Here is a 19121-nt window from a genome sequence, read left to right on the forward strand (position 1 = left end):
TAGAGGAATGTAGAATTCTCAGTATCACAGTCACCAGAATCTTTCGGTTAGGAAAGCACTGGATGGTCCCAGGGAGTGGTGCAGCTGCCTTCCGGCCTCTACCTGCTCTCGGCTGTCAGTGGTTCACTTGAGGCTCCAGCTGTTCTGTTTGATACCTGGGTCACCTCAAAGTGTGTCTTCCAAGCACTGCACACTGTCAGATTTTTCTAAGAGCCCTGGCTTGTTTCACTGAAGCATGGCATTGAGAAAGTAATATCTAGGCTCCAGTCAGATTTAACTTGGTTAAATGAAAATGCAGAACTGGCTGACAAGCAGGGCAGCAGGAGAAGGAGAGGGACAAACTGCAGGGTGGACAGACAGCCTCCAAGTGGGAGGACCCAGAGAGGGAGGACAGTTTGGTTCCTCAGTCCTTGGCCGCGAGCACCTGTGGGAAGCTTAGCCTGGATTCAGCATAGGCAGAGTTTGCCTCTAGGGTGTATACCTGGGGGCTGGAGTTGGGAGGGAGAAGAGGAGTTTTAATTTTTTTTTTAACTATAAACATCTATTATTTTATTTATTTATTTATTTGAGGCAGAGCCTCAAGTTGTCACCCTGGGTAGAGTGCTGTGGCATCACAGCTCACAGCAACCTTCCAACTCTTGGGCTTAAGCAATTCTCTTGCCTCAGCCTCCCAAGTAACTGGGACTACAGGTGCCTGCCACAATGCCCAGCTATTTTTTGGTTGTGGTTGTCATTGTTGTTTGGTGGGCCTGGGCTGGATTCAAATCCACCAGTTCTAGTGTATGCGTCTGGCGCCTTAGCTGCTTGAGCTACAGGCACTGAGCCTATTATTTTAAAAATAGTAAAAATAAAAGCTGAAAAGTTCTACTTTATAAATTTTTCTTTAACAATGTCTACATTTATTGTTTCCTCCTCTCAAACTGAAGAACAGTGGAGGGGACATGGATGGACCGCCCATGAAGTAGGCGGTAACTACATCATGTTCTGGTGCAGTGGCAGGACCCCACTGAGCTGCAGCTCTCAATCATGACATCCCACGGCTGGGACAGCAGCTGCAGAGACCATCTAGGCTGGGATTTTCAAACTCTCCTGATTGCCACTCACAGCAAAAAAAGTGTATACATGTATTTTTACCATGACCTACCTTATAGACACATATTCAACTTTTTACTGCACAGCATTTGCTCCTGTTATGTGTGAGGCAGTCTGTGGAAGCCTTGTTTGCTATTGTACAATGGAATTTATTTATTTACTTACACCTCTTAGAATGCGTAGCAACATACAATGGAATTTAAATTTAGCTCTCTGAGCTACCAGGAGTCCCTGAAGTGCTTTGAGTAGGGGAGTGACATGGCCAGATTTGAGTCTATTACCTTGACTTAAGAGATTCCTGAAGCCACAAGGAAACTAGTTGTCAAAATCTGACAGTGTGCAGTGCTTGGAAGACACACTTTGAGGTGACCCAGGTATCAAACAGAACAGCTGGAGCCTCAAGTGAACCACTGACAGCCGAGAGCAGGTAGAGGCCGGAAGGCAGCTGCACCACTCCCTGGGACCATCCAGTGCTTTCCTAACCGAAAGATTCTGGTGACTGTGATACTGAGAATTCTACATTCCTCTATCTTCTGAGGGGCTGCCACAGGAAAATCCCATCAGGCCCAGCGCAGGGCAGATGCTCCAGGCATTCTGAGTAGTTGAGGTGGGATGTTACATTGACATGACAGGCAGGGCTCTGAACCACACAGACCTCGGTTCAAATCCTGCCTCTTCCGTGTGCAAATAAGGTGATTTTGCCCTGGACGACAGTTTCTTCGATGTCAAATGGAGGGGGAGAGGGTGTGTGTGAGCGGGTTAATAATGTAAGGACTTGCTCCGACATGATCTCATATTCTCCTTTTACAGAACCAAGAGGCTGACGTTAGAGAGGTTGGAACTTGCGCAAGGCAGGTCGCAGAACCAGGAGCCAAGGGGTGGTCGCGGACCCGGTGAACCCAATCTCCTCCCGCTACCCTTTCTGGGCCAGGAAAAAAGCCAGGAGCTGGCGCTGCCCCAGGCCGGAATTGCAAGGCAAGGAGAGCCTGGCCGCCGCCCCAACCTGAAACCTGCGAGTCTATTAACCTAGGCCCAGAGGCTAGAGTGCCCAGCGATGAGTCACCCTAGCCCGCTGCAGCGGGAGACCCTCCTCCCGGCCCACGCCCAGGCTGAGACCTGGTTGCTGAGCAATAAGACATAACATATATAAATAGATGCAATTTCTTGCTGGAACAGCGAACCCTCTACTTGGGCTGCTGTCCTTTCTTGCCCCTCCTCTGCGCCCCTAGACTTGCCCCCAACCCCCTGCTGCACCCGGTGCAGCCAGTTGGAGCCTGCGTGCGTGTGGCCGGCGAGGTCAGAGTTCCCAGCCCTGCGTGCGTGTGGCCGGTGGTGTGGAAGGTGGTGGGGGCAGCGGCCGCCAGGCTGGACTTTAACCCTCGGCAGGGCTGGGCGAGGGCGGCCGAGCGGACAGGACTACCCGGCAGAGATCAGGAGTGCTGAGGCTGGAGTGAGTGCAGTTTCCCGGCAGCAGGTGGGGCTCTGCAGCTCTGCACCCCTGACCCTTCCGGCAGGGACAGCCCCTCCTCCAACCTGCACTTTTCATTTTTTTTTAGAGACAGAGCCTCCCTTTGTTGCCCTTGGTAGAGTGCTGTGGCGTCACAGCTCACAGCAACCTCCAGCTCTTCAGCTTAGGATTCTCTCGCCTCAGTCTCCCATGTAGCTGGGACCACAGGTGCCCGCCACAACGCCCGGCTTTTTTGTTGCAGTTTGGCCGGGGTCGGGTTTGAACCCACCACCCTTGGTGTACGGGGCCGTCCTACTCACTGAGCCACAGGCGCCGCCCCAACCTGCACTTTTCTTATTGCACTTTGCATCACCTGGTGACTCACTTTAGCAGCACGCTCCTTGCCAGCGTGGCCCCACCGGGCCGGCTGCTGGCACTTTTGCTCTAAGACTGTACCACATGGTCACAGCTATTATTTTGGGACTCCTATCGGGGCAGGCACTGAAGTTGGGGCTGCATATATATTACCTCATTAATTCTCACAATACCTCTTAATGTAGGTATTTTAAAACCAGTTTTATTGAGGCTTAATTTACATACAGTAAAATTCACCCATTTTAGATGCACAATACAATGAGTTTGGATGCAAGGACGGTCTTTTAACCATGGTATTCATGACATGGGACATTCCCATCACTCCAGGAAATTCCTGCCTGTCCCTCTGCTGACAGTCCTCCACCCTTGGCCCTGGCTGTTGATTTTGCCTTTACTGGAGTTTCATATAAATGGAATTTATATAAGATGTAGTCTTTTGTTTGGCTTCCTTTACTTAGCACAATGCTTTAGGAATTTTTTCATGTTATCATTGATTTGCTCGTGTCTTTGCTAACCAGCTGATGAATATTCTGAGTGTTTGAGGCTACTATGAAAAAAGTGGCTAGGAACATACATGTACAAGTCTTTGTGTGGACAAAGCTTTTCATTTCTCCAAGGGAGTACTTAGCAATGGAATTGCTGTTTTATTACATGGGTGTTATTATCCCTATTTTATAGATGAAAGGATTGAAGCTCAGAGAGGTCAGCAGCTTGTCTGAGCTCACACAGCTTGGCAGAAATTCAAACCCATATCTGACTTCAACTTCTACACAAGACGGTCACTCATACAAAAATAGGTATTTTTTGAGTTGAAGATACTTCTTTGGTAGATAATTACCACACGTGGGATGAATTCAGCCATATTGAGGTTTGTAGCTGGCAGAAGTAACCTGACACTGAGGACAGGTTGCTCAGCACACCATGTATATAGGTCACTGTTTGAGGGCATTTCAGCAGATGACTTCTGGAAGTTTAAGCTGCAGGTCTTTAGGGCTTTTGTTTCTTAAAGTGGTGCTATTATTAGGTTTCTCCACTGTGAAGCTATTTTCCCAATGCAATTACTAATTTGAGAAGAGAGACTTTTGAGAGTAAGAATCCTGTTCTTTTTTTTTTTTTTTTTGAGACGGAGCCTCAAGCTATCCCCCTGGGTAGAGTGCCATGGCATCACGCTCACAGCAACCTCCAACTCCTGGGATCAAACGAGTCTCCTGTCTCAGCCTCCCAAGTAGCTGGGACCACAGGCGCCCGCCACAATGCCTGGCTATTTTTTGGTTGCAGCCATCATTGTTGTTTGGTGGGCCCGGGCTGGGGATTCGAACCCGCCACCTTAGGTGTATGTGGCTGGCGCCCTAGCCACTTGAGCCACAGGCGCCGAGCCAAGAATCCTGTTCTTAATCAAGTTTTCATCTACTGCTCCCAACTCCACCATCACTTTCACATTTGGTAGCTCCATTCTTCTGTTAGGGAGAGTTTTCCCCTTTGCCTGTTTGTATCATTATGTGCTCATGGATTATTTTATTCTGTGGGATATAATCTACTATTATTATTGTTTTCATGTTCAGCTTGTCCCAGATTTGGCCAGACGTAGTCTCATTAAACCAACTCCTATTCCCTTATAATATGCCTCCTTGATTCTTTGGACATTTCCTTACTCACAGACTTAAGAAGTTCCGAGCTCTTGTACTTTTTCTGCAGCAGTCCTGTCTGTTTTAGTGAAGAATGGTATTCTTCACTGAATGCGCTTCACAGAAACAAAGTCAGGGTGTGAGACAAACTCACTGGTAGGGGCACTCACAGCTTCTAGGCCCCATCAGACAACAGGTTTTTAAGGTAGTAAGTGAAGTGCAAGGCAGAAACTGGAGATTGGATTTGTAAGCTTGGTGACTCAGCATATTGGGCTGAGGACAGACAGAATTTATAAATGCATGGAGCTCAATCTTTGGCTCTCAGAGTAGTAGAACTAGAGTCAGTCCAACCAGACAGAGCATTCAAAAATGCCTCTGTAAATTTCAGACATTTATCACCTGGATAAGTGTGTGAGATCTTTCAGTTCTTTTTTTGTTGGTGTGAATTACTTCCATGGCAGAGGACTTGACAGCCTGGCTCTCCAGGATGGTGGGAGGATCAAGGGCTGTTTGGGGGAGGCACAGAGAGAAAGCCTGGTCTTATGGCTCCATGTGGTGGACTGTGCTTCTCACAGTGACAGAGAACTACACAGATCTCTCCTTGCATAGACCCTCTGCTGTCCTGAAGGCTGAGAGCTGGCTGGCTTCTCAGAAAGCCAGTGACTGGAGGGAACTGCAGGAATCAGAGGTGGTGACTCATAATGTGGGGTCAATCTTAGAATTTGGCTCCTTGTAAATAACTGGGGCTTCTGCTCACATTCAGCAAACTCCATTCTGAAGTGTCCACTGTAGCTAATGGGCTAGAGGTCATGATAGGTCTTCTGTGTGCAGTGGTGGGGACAAGTGCTGTCGTCACTGGTGGGTCTCATATGCCTCACCCAAATGGCCTCCAATATAGTCCTGGGGACAGAATGTATTTTTCTGTTTTCTAGGTGATGGCTGTGTGTCAGCCTTGGAGAGGGAAGCTGGCAAGGGGGGCCAGAGGTCTCTGCTGACTCTCAAGTTCTTTGCAGCTACCTGGCCTGGAGGCAACAAGGCAGACAGAGCATGAGGCCACAGGGAGCCCTGCTTGAGAGGCTAAGGACCGAAAATGAGAGATTATTCCGGGATGTGAACGAAAGGAATCGGAGTCCAGGTTCTGTGTGGGCAATGTGGCCTTTGTTTCCTTCAGGTGCGAGTGGGTTGAATCCGAAAAAGAACTCAGCACATAGGTTAAGGCGGGGGGTCGGGAATATAAGAGTACAGAGGGATAGGGATTGGCACATTCCTTCCTTCCTGGGCATGATGTTCTTTCCTGGACTGGGCAGGTCCCTACATTCGGCCCTATCACTGCTGAGACTGATCTAGAGGGCCCAGAGTGGGTAGCACTGCCACCTTTTGGGACACAGACTCTGCCGGGCTAGGCTTCAGCCAGGCTGGCCTATGAAGAAGCAGCAATCCCAGCTTTTGTGACTGGACTTGCAGGAGCCAGCTGTGGAAGGAGCTGTGTCACACAGTGTTGAGGGGTATGAGGAGCCACACAATGAAGACAACTAACTTTTCACTCCATTCTGTGGTGTGAACCCCTCAATGGTGCCCTGAGAGGACTATCCTGCAAACCTGCTCTGAGAGGGGCTTGGGAGGGCTGGAATGAAGGAAGCCAGTGGTTTCAAGAATGGTAAGGCTGACAGTGGAGATAGAGCCCCAGGTTCTGGGAGGGGCAGCTGGAGTTGGCAAGATGGGAGTGGCACCCTGGGGCATTAGGCAATCGGGAGGGACCCTGAAACTGTGGGAGGGAAAGCCTGCCAGATGGGCTCTGAGGTCGTGTCTGGCTGTTCTGCTAGGTGTCCTCGGGGTCTGGTGACAGCCACCTGACCTTTCTCTGTCACTTTTTCCTCATATGCAAAATAAGAATAATTCTGCTGACCTACTTATGAGGATATTTGTGAAAAATAAAACAGCAAAGTAAATAGGGCAAGGAAGAGGCAAAAAGAAAAGGAAAAAGAGGAACAGGAAGAGAATAAAAAATAATATAAACAAGAGAAGCAAAGAAATGGGTAATTCTCATTTTGCTGTCAAGACACAGAAGTTGGAAGTGAGGAGTGATCCCCCAGACCATTAGGGGGGTGAAGGAACACTAGGAGGTCCCAGGCAAACAGCTAACTTCTGAAAAAACGTGTGTCCACTGTTAGCAAGTTAAGGTTAAAAAATATATTTTTATTGATACTTGTACCTATTCATGGAGCACATGTGATATTCTGATAAATGCATACAATATATAATAACCAGAGAATTTAGCATATCCATTACCTCGAACATTTACCATTTCTTGGTGGTGGGAACTTTTCAAATCTTCTAGCTATTTTGAAATATACAATATTATTATTGTTAAATATAGTTACCTTACTGTGCTGTTGAACACTAGAACTTACTCCTTCTAACTGTATGTTTAGAACTGTACGTATCAACCTCTTTTCATCAGTCCCCTCCAACTTACACACTCTTCTTAGGCCCTGGTAGCTATCATCCTACCTCCACCTCCATGAGATTAAAGTTTTTTAGCTCCACATATGAGTGGAAGAACATGTAGTAATTGTCTTTCTTTGCCTGGTGTATTTCACTTAACATAATGTCTTCCAGTTTCATCTGTGTTCCTGCAAAGACAGGGTTTCATTGTTTTTTATTACTCCATTGTGTCTCTGTACCACACTTTTTTATCCATTTATCCACAGACAGACACGTAGGTTGATTTCTCATCTTTGTGCTGCAATAAGCCCAGGGGTGGGGGAGGGGCAGGTATCCCTCTGATAGACTGGTTTCCTTTCCTTTGGATTAATACCCAGTAGTGAGACTGCTAGGTCTTACGGTAGTTCTACTTTTTTGAAAAATAGCCATATTGTTTTCCATAATGGCTGTACTGATTTACTTTCCCAAAATAGTGTATGAGAGTTCCGATTTCTCCAAATGCTTGCCAGCATTTTTTTTTTTTTTTTTTTTTGCCTTTTTGATAACAGACATCCTAACAGGGGTGAGGTGATATTTCACTGATGTTTTGACTTGCATTTCCCTCATAAGTGATGAATATCTTGAACATTCCTTCATATACCCGTTGTTCACTTATACAGTCTTCTTGAGAAATGTCTATTCACATCCTTTGACCACTTTTTAAATGGGATTATTATTTTTTACTGTTGAGTTCCTTGTATATTCTGGATGTTAGTTCCCGTCAAATGAATAGTTTCCAAATATTTTCTCCCATTCAACAAGTTGCCTCTTCATTCTCGTTTTCTTTGTTATAAAGAAGCTTTTTAGTTTGATACGGTCCCATTTGTCTATTTTTGTCTTTTTTGTGTGTGCAATGTGATGTCTCAAAAGCCTATTTGCTATTATAGAGGCCTAGAATGCACTAACTTAGATAACTCAGTATAATTTTTTTGTTTTGTTTTGTTTTTTTGAGATAGCCTTCCTCTGTTGCCCAGGCTAGAGTGCTAATTTTTTTTGTTTTTTTTTTGGTTTTTTTTAGATAGCATCCCTCTGTTGCCCAGGCTAGAGTACCTCATAGCAACCTCAAGCTCCTGGGTTCAAGCAATCCTCTTGCCTCAGCCTCCTGAGTAGCTAGGACTACAGGAACTCGCCACAGTGTCTGGCTAGTTTTTCTACTTTTAGTAGAGTCAGGGTCCTGTTGTTCCTCAGGTTGGTTTTGAACTCGTGAGCTCAAGCAATCCTGCCTCAGCCTCCCAAAGTGCCAACTCATATAATGTAAGGACCTTTGAGTCTTTTTCCTAAATAGAAGTTCTTCCCTAACGGCAATCCATAATATTCCTTTGCAAAGTGAGCAAAACTGGGTAATGCTGTGTGAAGAGCTAAAGGAACTGTCATTCCATGGCAACTGTGTGAGTTCCATCCCTCAGATTTAAGTCAGCATTGGTATTTATGTGGTCCCTCTCATCTTGCCTCAAGCATTAAAGGCAAAAAGAAATCTATCGCATTCTAGCAGCCAAGTAGTTGTCAGGAGTTCTAGATCCATTTTATGAATATCTTTTTCGTTCTTTATTTATTTTTAAATAAGCAACATAAGTTTACTTCGCTCAAAGTTCTGAAGGCTGGGAAGTCCAACATTGAGAGGCTGAATTTGATGAAGGCCTTCTTGCTGTGTTCTAACATGGTGGAGGGCATCAAATGGAGTCAGAAACACTTTTCATTTAAAAAATTAGAATAAAGTTAAAATTTTAAAAATACACTATTCAGCTACTCAAAATCATGTTTGCAACTATAAGGGAAAAACTGCTTCTGTATTCTGTGTTAAGTGAAAAAAGTGGGATACAAAATAGCATGTACAGGACAGATCACACCTACCTAAAAACTATCTAAAAATAAAAAGCACCATCACAACAGCAAAGGTTTCCACATAGAGAAAAAACTGGATGGAAACAGACCTACAGAAGAATGAGACTTTTTCTGTTTTTCTTGTGTTTTCCATTTCCTAGTATAAATACATATAACAATGGGGGACATGTAACAAATATAATTTTTAAGTAAGAAGTTTAAGTTAAAAGTTCTAGCAGCTGATGGTGAAAGAATTAGAGATGATCAAGATCACAGAGAATTCAAGACAACTGTCTGTCAGAAATCTTGTCATAAGGCCAATCTTTCTAAACTCAGAAAACTTCATGGGTATTCCAAACAGCAGAAATCCCACAAATGACTTTTCTGTAAGTACGGTGGACTTTTAAAAATCACATTTACTAATGTTTTGCCGCATGTTAACAATAAAGTGGGTCTCCACCCCAACTGTCCTGGGAATGACATTCATGTATAGGGTATCCCTTTGGTCAGCTCTGGTTCCCCAAGTCCTGCCTCTCCACGTGTTTCTCAGGGCAGACAAACTGGCTGCTACGCAACAGCCATTCAGCCTTCATCCCCCTTGTAACCTAATCTGCTTCTGCTCAGATATGCCCAGGCAGCATGCTAGGCCCCAGGAGTGGACCTTGTATGGGCAGAATGCATCATGGTGACCCCAACTCCTAGGCAGCCATAGTCATGCAACCCAGGTGCAGCCAACAAGATGCTACTAGGAGTCCATTCAGCAACCAGTGTCACCCGCTTACCTCTCTCATGTAAAAGTACAGAGCCAATGGTCCAGACTGGGGAGGGAATTCTGCTCCCAGAGCCACATTCCTGTGTGTGGATGCAGGTACTCTTAACATGGAGGAAGAGATGAATACAGAAGATAAAAGCAGGCTCAGCACCTGTGGCTCAAGTGGCTAAGGTGCCAGCCACAAACACCTAAGGTGGAGGGTTCAAATCTAGCCCGGGCCCGCCAAACAACAATGATGGATGCAACCAAAAAAATAGCCAGGCGTTGTGGCAGCTGCCTGTGGTCCCAGCTACTTGGGAGGCTGAGGCAGGAGACTCGCTTGAGCCCAAGAGTTGGACGTTGCTGTGAGCTGTGATGCCATAGCACTCTACCCAAGGGGACAGCTTGAGGCTCTGTCTCAAAAAAAAAAAAAGAAAAAGAAGACAAAAGCAGTGGTCTCTTAAGGAAGAAATCTCTCAATGAAGGTTCCTGGATGGATACTTCATTAATCTCTCTTTTGCCAGTACTTAGTTGTCTGGCCATGTTTAGCTACAAGGAAGGTTGGGAAACACATTTTTTATTATGGAGGTCTCATGTGCTCAGCTAAAATCTTGTTCCAATGGAAAGAGGAGGATGAATTTGGGGGGCACATTTACCAGCTACTGCTGTAAAACAAAACAAAACAAAACAACTTAGCTGACTTGGTTACAAAAAGAAAAGGAGCAGTTTGCTAGGGGAGTGTAGGGGTGGGGAGCTAATGGGAAAGACTGTCCTTAATGGAAAGAGTCCTGAATACACCTAGCCCCAGATCTCGGTTTCTAATATGGTTCTCCAATAAAAGGAAACAGAGACTCTTGGAGGTATGGCTGATTCCAGGACTGGGGCAGGAGACACTCAAGATGAACTGAGACCATTAGTGCCAGGTTAGGAAGTGCCCGGAAAAAGAAAATTAAAACCCCAAAATGAGTGGCATGTGTCAAAGGAACACAAAAGCCAACTGAAAAGGCTGCTAATGACCAAATGAGGAATAACTGGAGCAAAAAAAAAAAAATAATGTAGCATTAGATTATTACCCAAAGTACAAAATATGTGTCTGTGAGTCTCTACTGACATAAATAAATGATTGAATAAGAAAGTTAATGAGGGAGACAGACAAATGTTCTGTGAATACATTCCTGGGAATTTACATAGAGGCTGTGCACTCAAGCACAACTCCTCACTCCTCAAGTGTGGGCTGTGTTTAGTGTCTTCCTTACAGAGTACAGTACAGGAAGAAGGGAAAGGAGTAACTCTACAGTGGAGCAAGCCGACAAACCCCACCTCAGTTAGTTGACCAAGGTCAGTACCAACAGTCATGAATCACACAGATAGCATTTACCTGCTAAGGTTTGAATGCGTCCCCCAAACTTCCTGATGCCCAATGCAGAACTGTTTAGGTAACGAGGGCACCTCATGAATGGATTCATGTCTCAGGAATGACAAGGAGAAGCTGTCTCCCCCTCATTCCCTTTGTCCCTCCACCAGGTGCCAACCCCTCAGTCTTAGACTTTCCAGCCTCCAGAACTGTGAGAAATAAATTTCTGTTCTTTATAAATTATCTAGTCTGTGGTCTTCTTTTTATTTTTCCTTTTCTTTTTCAAGAGTCTCACCTTTTCACTCAGCAAAGAGTGCTCTGGCCTCTAGCTCATAGCAACCTCACACTCCTGGGCTCAAACAGTCCCCCTGCCTCAGCCTTCCAAGTACCTAAGACTATGCTACCACACCTGGCTAATTTTTCTATTTTTAGTAGAGATTGGGTCTTGCTTTGCTCAGGCTGGTCTTGAACTCCTGAGCTCAAGTAATTCTCCACTTCGGCCTCCCAAATTGCGAGGATTACAGGCATGAGCCACTGCGCCTGGCCAAGTCTGTGGCATTCTGTTGTAGCAACACAAAATGGACTAAGGCAGTGGCCTTGATAGGATGTGATGAAAATGGCACTTTATTTCTGTGGTCTTCCCCAAAACCCTAACTTCAGTCTAATTATGGGAAAAACACTAGACAAATCACAATTGGAGAACACAATATAAAACACCTACTTAGAACTGCCATGATCATCAAAAACAAGGTAAGTCACAGCCAAACGGAATCTAAGGAGACATGATGAGTAAATGTAGTGTAGTATCCTGGATGGAATATGGCAACAGAAGGACTTTAGGTAAAATGGAGGAAATATGAAAAAACTATGGACTTGAGTCATCAATCATGTATCAATATTGGTTCACTAATTGTTAACAATGTAGGATTTTTTTTGGTAGACAGAGTCTCACTTTATCACCCTCAGTAGAGTGCAGTGGAGTCACAGCTCACAGCAACCTCCAACTCCTGGGCTTACATGATTCTTCTGCCTCAGCCTCCCAAGTAGCTGGGACTACAGGCGCCCTGCACAACGCCCGGCTACTTTTTGTTGCAGTTTGGCCGGGGCTGGGTTTGAACCTGCCACCCTTGGTATATGGGGCCGGTGCCCTACTCACTGAGTCACAGGCGCCCCCCACAATGTAGGATATTAAAAACAGGGGAAACTGGACATGAAGGTATATGGCAGCAGTTCTCAACCTGTGGGTCGTGACCCCTTTGTAACAGTGAAAATCACAGTATTAGGAAGGTTGAGAACCACTGGTATATGGGAACTCTATACTATCTTCTTAATTTTTCTGTAAATCTAAAGCTATTCTTGGCTGGGCTGTTCTTGGCTTAGCACAGTGATTACCGTGCCAGCCACATACACTGAGTTTGGCAGGTTCAAACCTGGCCCTGGCCAGCTAAACAATAATGACAATTGCAACAATAGCCGGGCATTGTGGCGGGAGCCTGTAGTCCCAGGTACTTGGCAGGCTGAGGTAAGAGAATCGCCTGAGCCCAGGAGTTTGAGGTTGCTGTGAGCTGTGATGCCATGACACTCTACCGAGGGCGACACAGTGAGACTCTGTCTCAAAAAAAAAACAACAAACAAAAAAACAACCCAAACTGTTCTAAAGATGGGTTCACTGGCATGCTCCTGTACCATAATCCCAGTTACTCAGGAGGACTGCTCAAGACCAGGAGCCTGAGTCCAGCCTAGGCTATGTAGTAAGACCCTGTCTCTTATAAAAAAGCTATTCTAAAATAAAAATTTTTTTTAAAAAGGGAGACATAGACAGGGGAAGATCTCCTCCTCTTTTCTGTGTGGGAGGTCATATTTGGAATTGAGGTGACCATCTTTTGACTCCAGAGATGCTTATTCATAGCCCTAACTAACTGTGGACCTATCTACTGGATTTTTGTTACATGAGAAAATAAATCTCACTGTTTAAGCTGTTTTGGGTCAAATGTTCATCACAGTAGAATGCATCTGAACCCGTACTCCTCATATCATTTTCATGGCCACAGCTCTGGGGCTCTGGCATGGCTTCATCCCTGACCTGCTCTTAGGCCTAGTCCAGTGCCCTTCCTTTTTGATCCCCTCCTTCCCTGCCTTCCCCACTGCCTGTCTCTCCCAACACCCTGTGACTAGCAACTCTCATCATTTCCAAGGAGGGCATGTTCCCTCACATTTGTAAATTTGTGCATGCTTGACTTCTTCTTGGAAGGCCAACTCTTCCATCCTTACTTTTCCCAGAAATTATCTACCCCATCCAAGTTTCAGCTCATGATGCATGGCAGGCAGGATTCAAAGACATCCCTGAAGATCCTTGCCCACAAGTATACACAGCCTACATAACCCTTGACATTGTGAATATAATGGATTTTACTTCTGTGATTAGGTTATGCTACATGACACGTTGACGTTGGGAATAGATTTGGGGGCGTGTGCCTGATCTAATTATATTAACTCTTTAAAATCAGAGAGTTTTTCTCTGGTTGGTAGCAAAAAGCAAAATAAGTGGGCAGCGCCTGTGGCTCAGTGAGTAGGGTGCCAGCCCAATATAACGAGGTTGGCGGTTTCGAACCTGGCCCCAGCCAAACTGCAATAACAACAATAGCCGGGCATTGTGGCAGGCACCTGTAGTCCCAGCTACTAGGGAGGCTGAGGGAAGATAATCGCCTAAGCCCAAGAGCTGGAGGTTGCTGTGGGCTGTGATGCCAAAGCACTTTACTGAGGGCAACAAAATGAGACTCTGTCTCTAAAAAAAAAAAAAAAAAAAAAAAACAAAATAAGACAGAGATTTTATGTTGGGGGGGGCTTGACATGCATGAAATTCTCTGTTGCAAGCTTTAAGGGTAGGGGGACTCATGTGGCAAGGAATGTGAGTGGCCCCCCTTTTCAAGCCTAAAGCACACTTAAGAGATTGGGACCTCAATCCTATAACTACAAGGAATCAAATTCTGCAACAGTAACAGTAAGCTTGGAAATGGATCTTTCTTAGGGCCTCTAACTGATGCCTGGATTTCAGCCTTGTGATACCGAGTATAGATTCCAGTCTTGCCCCTGTACAAATTTCTCATCTATAGAATTGGCACTGTTATAAGTCACTAAGTCTGGTTCTCATGCAGCAATAGAGAAGGAAGACACCATGCCTTCTTTCTGAAGTCATCTCTCACTTCCCCAGACACACCTGCGATAATCTTCCTCTCCACTGATGTGGCATGTGATACACATTCCTGTTATGGTGAAAATCCCTCTGTGCTGTAACTGCCTGTTTCCTTGTTTGCCCTCCTCACAAGATTCTGAGCTCCTGTGGGAATGTCATTTTATTACTGCAATCCCAGGCACAGTGGAAGGCAAATATATTCACTGAATGATACTTTCATCAAGAAAAAATCCTGGCTTGGCACCTGTTGCTCAAGCAGCTAAGGCGCCAGCCACATACACCTAAGGTGGCGGGTTCAAATCCCCAGCCCGGCTGCCAAACAACGATGGTGGCTGCAACCAAAAAATGGCCAGGCGTTGTGGCGGGGGCCTGTGGTCCCAGCTACTTGGGAGGCTGAGGCAGGAGACTTGCTTGAGCCCAGAAGTTGGAGGTTGCTGTGAGCTGTGATGCCATGGCACTCTACCCAGGGGGATAGCTTGAGGCTCCGTCTCAAAAAAAAAAAAAAAAGAAAAAATCCTAAGATCACTAATTTATAATCATGTCTACTAAAAAAACAGAGGACACTGAAGATTTAATAACTAAGCAGGAGGAAAAGTCACCACACAAAAATGTCAAAAAGAAAAAAATAGTTACTATAAACATCCATACACATGAAGTGTTTCTAAGGATCCCAGAAGTGAAAGAAGTCCCCAGGTATGGTAGGTGAGAGAAGAGAATGGAGAAGTGAGCAGAGGTATGAGGAAAAAAATCTCTCTCTAGATTACTTAGGAAACAAACAAGTAGTTATTGAATGCCTGCTGTGTGGTCAGGCCAGGAACTATGGAGAACAAAGTATAAGTTTAAGATTTAAACGCTATTCTCAAGATTCTGAGACTCTGCTTTTATATTTAGAGTCAAAAGAAGTCTTAAGACGTTGAGATTTACGCGTATGTAAGCTTAAAAGTCCTAAACTTTTGACACAAGTGAGAGCAAATTGATGTTCCATTTAGCTCTGTATTTTTAAGGTGTGCATCCTTGTTCCTGTGTCTTTGACAACTTTGCTAATAGGCCTGTAATAAAAATTCCTGGAAGGAGCCTCATATATATTTCGATATTACACACCACCGTCTCCCTTATTCCCTGTGCCCCAGGCGCCAGCTCCCTTGACTGGTAGGGAACCGGGCCCCCAAATTAGGGCAGGTCCATACCTCTGGGCCCCCGTGAGGGCAGCTCTTATCGGTCTCACTTCAAGTGCTGGAGCCTAAATACGGTCTGGAATACGAAGGAAAGGGGTGGGATCCAGAATGTACTCAGACACCAAGCAGACGCTGAATAGGGTAAAATGGGACGGGAAATTGCAAGGGCTATTTAAGGAAAGGACAAGAAATGGGGTGTTTCCTGGGTCAGAGTAGCCCCAGGTAAAAATGTTGGATTACAAGTTACACCACAGCGGGTCTCTCAAGCTAGCCTGATTAATTAGCATTTTATCCTTTGGGCAAAGGGGAGCACAGGAAGGATTCATGAAAGAGAATGGGGTTTTACACTCTGCCAGTAGCTTTGTGGGGTTGGGTGTCAACTCACCTGTCCCGGCTGAGTTCTCCACATCTGTTAAACTGAACAGTCATACTTGCCGGACCAACCAATGTATACAACCACTGATCAATGGTGATAAGAGTAGGAGAAAACAAATAAAATTTAGCCTGGCGGCGTTTAAAGATCTAGTGGCAAACCTAAAGTACTTTCCAAAATCCTTTAGGAAAATATTCTGAAACTTGATCCACAAACTAAGAGGCAAATGGCTTTTCGCCTTGCACAAGACTCGCCAAGGATTCAGCGTCGCTGCCTCTCCTTGTTCTGCTACCCTAGGGCTCTGCCCGCAACCCAAGCGGGAAAGCTTCCCCAGTATCTGTTCGGCCCTCTGGGCCCTAAGCAACTCCGTAGGCTCGCGAGTACCTACGGGCTTGAACGCCGAGCACTCGGAACCGCGAGGCTGCCGGGACTCAGAGGCGGCGCCGGCGCAGAGGCCGAGCCTGGACCGGGAATCCCCGAGCCCCTCAGAGGGCGGGGGACGGGCGCGTGCGTGGGCGCAGGGACCACTGCGCAGGCGCCGACACGCTTCCCCGGGCCGGGCTCGCTCCCGCGGAGGGTTCAGTTCCCGGCGGGCGCAGGGGCGTGCGCACGAGCGAGCGGCCGTGACGTGAGCCGCGCTACGCCCAGCGTCACAGGTCTGTGTGTAGTGGCGGCGGAGCTGCTCTCAGCGGCGGCGCTCGGCGAGGGTGGTGCGGCCGCGGGGCTCAGCATTCGGGGGTCCTACGGCCCACCGTGGCGGCGACGAGGACGACGACCCGGACGCCCGGCTCCCCCATCCGTGGAATCGCCGCTCCCGCCCCTTCTCTGGTCTTCGGCGGCGCCGGCCCGTGGCTTCCTCCTTTCCTGTCCAGCTCCCCGCGGGCCTCTGGGCTGCCCCGACGAGAAGCACCGAGGGGCGCCAAGAGGACCCGGCCAGCAGCGACGGTCCACACGCCCATCACCCCGGCCGGCCTGGGCCCCATGTGAAGGAGGGACGGGCCTGCCTCCCGGCCTGTGCCTGATTCCTCGCGCGCCCCTCCGGCCCCCAGGGACCCAGCGGCCTCCCCGGATCGGGGGCCTGGGTGACAGGCCGCGCGGGGGCGGAGGGGCGGGCTCGGCGCCCCCTTCACAGGCCTGCGGCTCTCTCCGTCCCCCGTGGAACAGCCGGTAGGTGCGTGTCTGTGTGGGTGTGGGTGGTAGGGGCCGCGGGCCCGGAGCGGGGTGGGGGCTGGAGGCGGCCTGTGCGCTGCTTCGGAGGCAGGGATTTTGCTAGGTTATTGCCCGGCTCCTGGAAGGTGGACCTCGGGTGCATCCCGTCCTGAAGCTCAGGTTGGCGAGAAGTAGGCAGCTGGGCTCTGTTAGCTGTCAGATATCTATTCTGCAGGGATTTTATGAAGAAGGTTGCCGCTGGTGCTTGGGACGAGGCAGGAATGCTGCCCTTTCTCTTTACGGAATATTCAGCTAGGATTTACTGCGCTTTTACTCTTTTCCTGGCAGTTGTGCAGTCTCTTATTCCATCTTCCCAGCCCAAAGAAGAGGAGGTTACGTTATCTCCCCATTTTACACAAGGAAAGTTGAGGCTCCCAGAGCTTTTAGGACGTTTGCCCAAGGTCATGCCGCTAGTAAGTCGGGATTCGAATATGCAGATGTCTTCTGTAGGACTGTATTTCTCCACCTTGCAAAAATAAGTGAGGAAAATGAGACTAGCTGGACACTTTCTTCGTGGGGTACAATCTAAACACATGAGTAAGTACAGTTAACTTTTCCCAAACAGCATAGGCTGTTTGATGTGTCTTGCTACAGCCTAGCCAAGTCATTTTCTTGGCTCTTTAAACAAATTATCTATGAACGATAGCTTCAGGTACCTTTATGTAGTAGGAGTGGACAGAAAACATTTCTCCTCTTACAAAAAAGAAGAAATATATTCGGTAAAACTGCATATTATTTGAAAAGTTACAATTTTGGTATTGCAGTTTGTTCTTGATGCATACAGGGAACTTGCAGTTGGGTTATTTGCTTGAGATTTCCTTATTGCAAAATTTGTTGCTGGAGTCTGTGGCAGTGTCATCACACTTAGTAATTTATGCGTTGTCTTATGCAATATTTCTGAGCTCAATGTCAAAATTTATGTGTAGAATATTGTGGAAAGTTATCTTTTGATGACGTGATTTTTTCATTTATGTGGAGTGCTGCTAATCAGTGTTTATAAGCTAACTGAATATTCTAATTTTTAGTATTGGCCTGTATTATTTTTTTAAGCTATGATTATTGAAAAAATAAAGAGCCAGAGCACTTTGCAGAAGAAAATGCTGGTGTATTTTCTTTCCTTGAGTAGCTGAAATTTCACATATAGTTGGAAATGTTTAAGAGATCTATTGTTGCCCACTTTTAGTACTCTGTAATTTTGCTAATGTATTGTCAGGTTGAGGAAAATTTGTAGCTGAATGTCTTTGTAACATCTGAGCAGAGACTAGTAACAGTGATTCACAGATTGATTTGTTGTTTAGTTAGAATATGTTAACTCTTGTTCAATTATGTTGAGTATGTTATCACTATAGAAGCATTTTGAAGGCATGTTCTCCATGTGTTTGGAGAAAACTAGCTGTTAAAGGCTTATCGTAAATAATTGGATTACATAATAGATTGAATCTTTAAAGCAGTGATTTAGATGGAGCTTTTGTTTCTAGTTTATTGCTACCAGAGGGGTAAACTATGTTTAATGGGTGCCATACTAAAACGAAGTCCTGTTTGCCACTCTGTGTTTTCTACAACTTTGGTGTCAGGTTGATTTTTTTTCCCTTTGTAGAATTGGAGCTCTCTAGCCTTCACCCCCCTCCCCCTTTTATAAGGAAGCAAAATTTCAAGGGTACACGAAATTTTTAATAGTAAACTCTCACATGATGACTCTTCAGATGCAACATTTATTGATATATTGCCATATTTACTTTGTCTTTAAACATACAGAGGGTGCCAAAAATTATACATATTTTCAGAAAGGAAAAAACTGTATTAAAATTTTAATGTTCAGTATATATCACTAACATTTTTTGTCTTGTATATTATAGCTTGTATCTCTTGTAATTGCAGAAGTCAAATGTGACTTGAGTATTACAATTTTAATAGCTTTTTTTCTTAAAATTTGTATATATTTATATGTATAGGTATACCTTGGAGATAGTGCAGATTCTTTTCTAGACACCACAATAAAGGAAATGAAGTGAGGCACACTAATTTTTAGATTTCCGGTACATACAAAGTTATGTTTGTATTAATACCAACGTCTCCTAAGTGTGCAATAGCATTATATCTAAAAGAGTATATACCTTAATTTAAAAATACTTTATTGTTAAAAAATGCTAATGATGGCTCGGCGCCTGTGGCTCAAGCGGCTAAGGCGCCAGCCACATACACCTAAGGTGGCGGGTTCGAAT

General features: G+C 45.8%; 1 protein-coding gene across 1 annotated transcript in view; it reads left to right on the top strand.

The window, feature by feature from the left end:
- Positions 1–16368: 16368 nt before the first annotated feature.
- The window catches only part of MAP3K2 (mitogen-activated protein kinase kinase kinase 2), an 88558-nt gene continuing 85805 nt past the window's right edge, over positions 16369–19121 (top strand). The window contains exon 1 of the mRNA XM_023519387.1: positions 16369–16857. The gene's annotated coding sequence lies outside the window, so the exon portion shown is untranslated. The remainder of the gene's footprint in view (positions 16858–19121) is intronic.

This window comes from Otolemur garnettii, unplaced genomic scaffold (genome assembly GCF_000181295.1).
Source record: "Otolemur garnettii isolate 467f Iridium unplaced genomic scaffold, OtoGar3 scaffold00173, whole genome shotgun sequence".
NCBI classification, from domain to species: domain Eukaryota; kingdom Metazoa; phylum Chordata; class Mammalia; order Primates; family Galagidae; genus Otolemur; species Otolemur garnettii.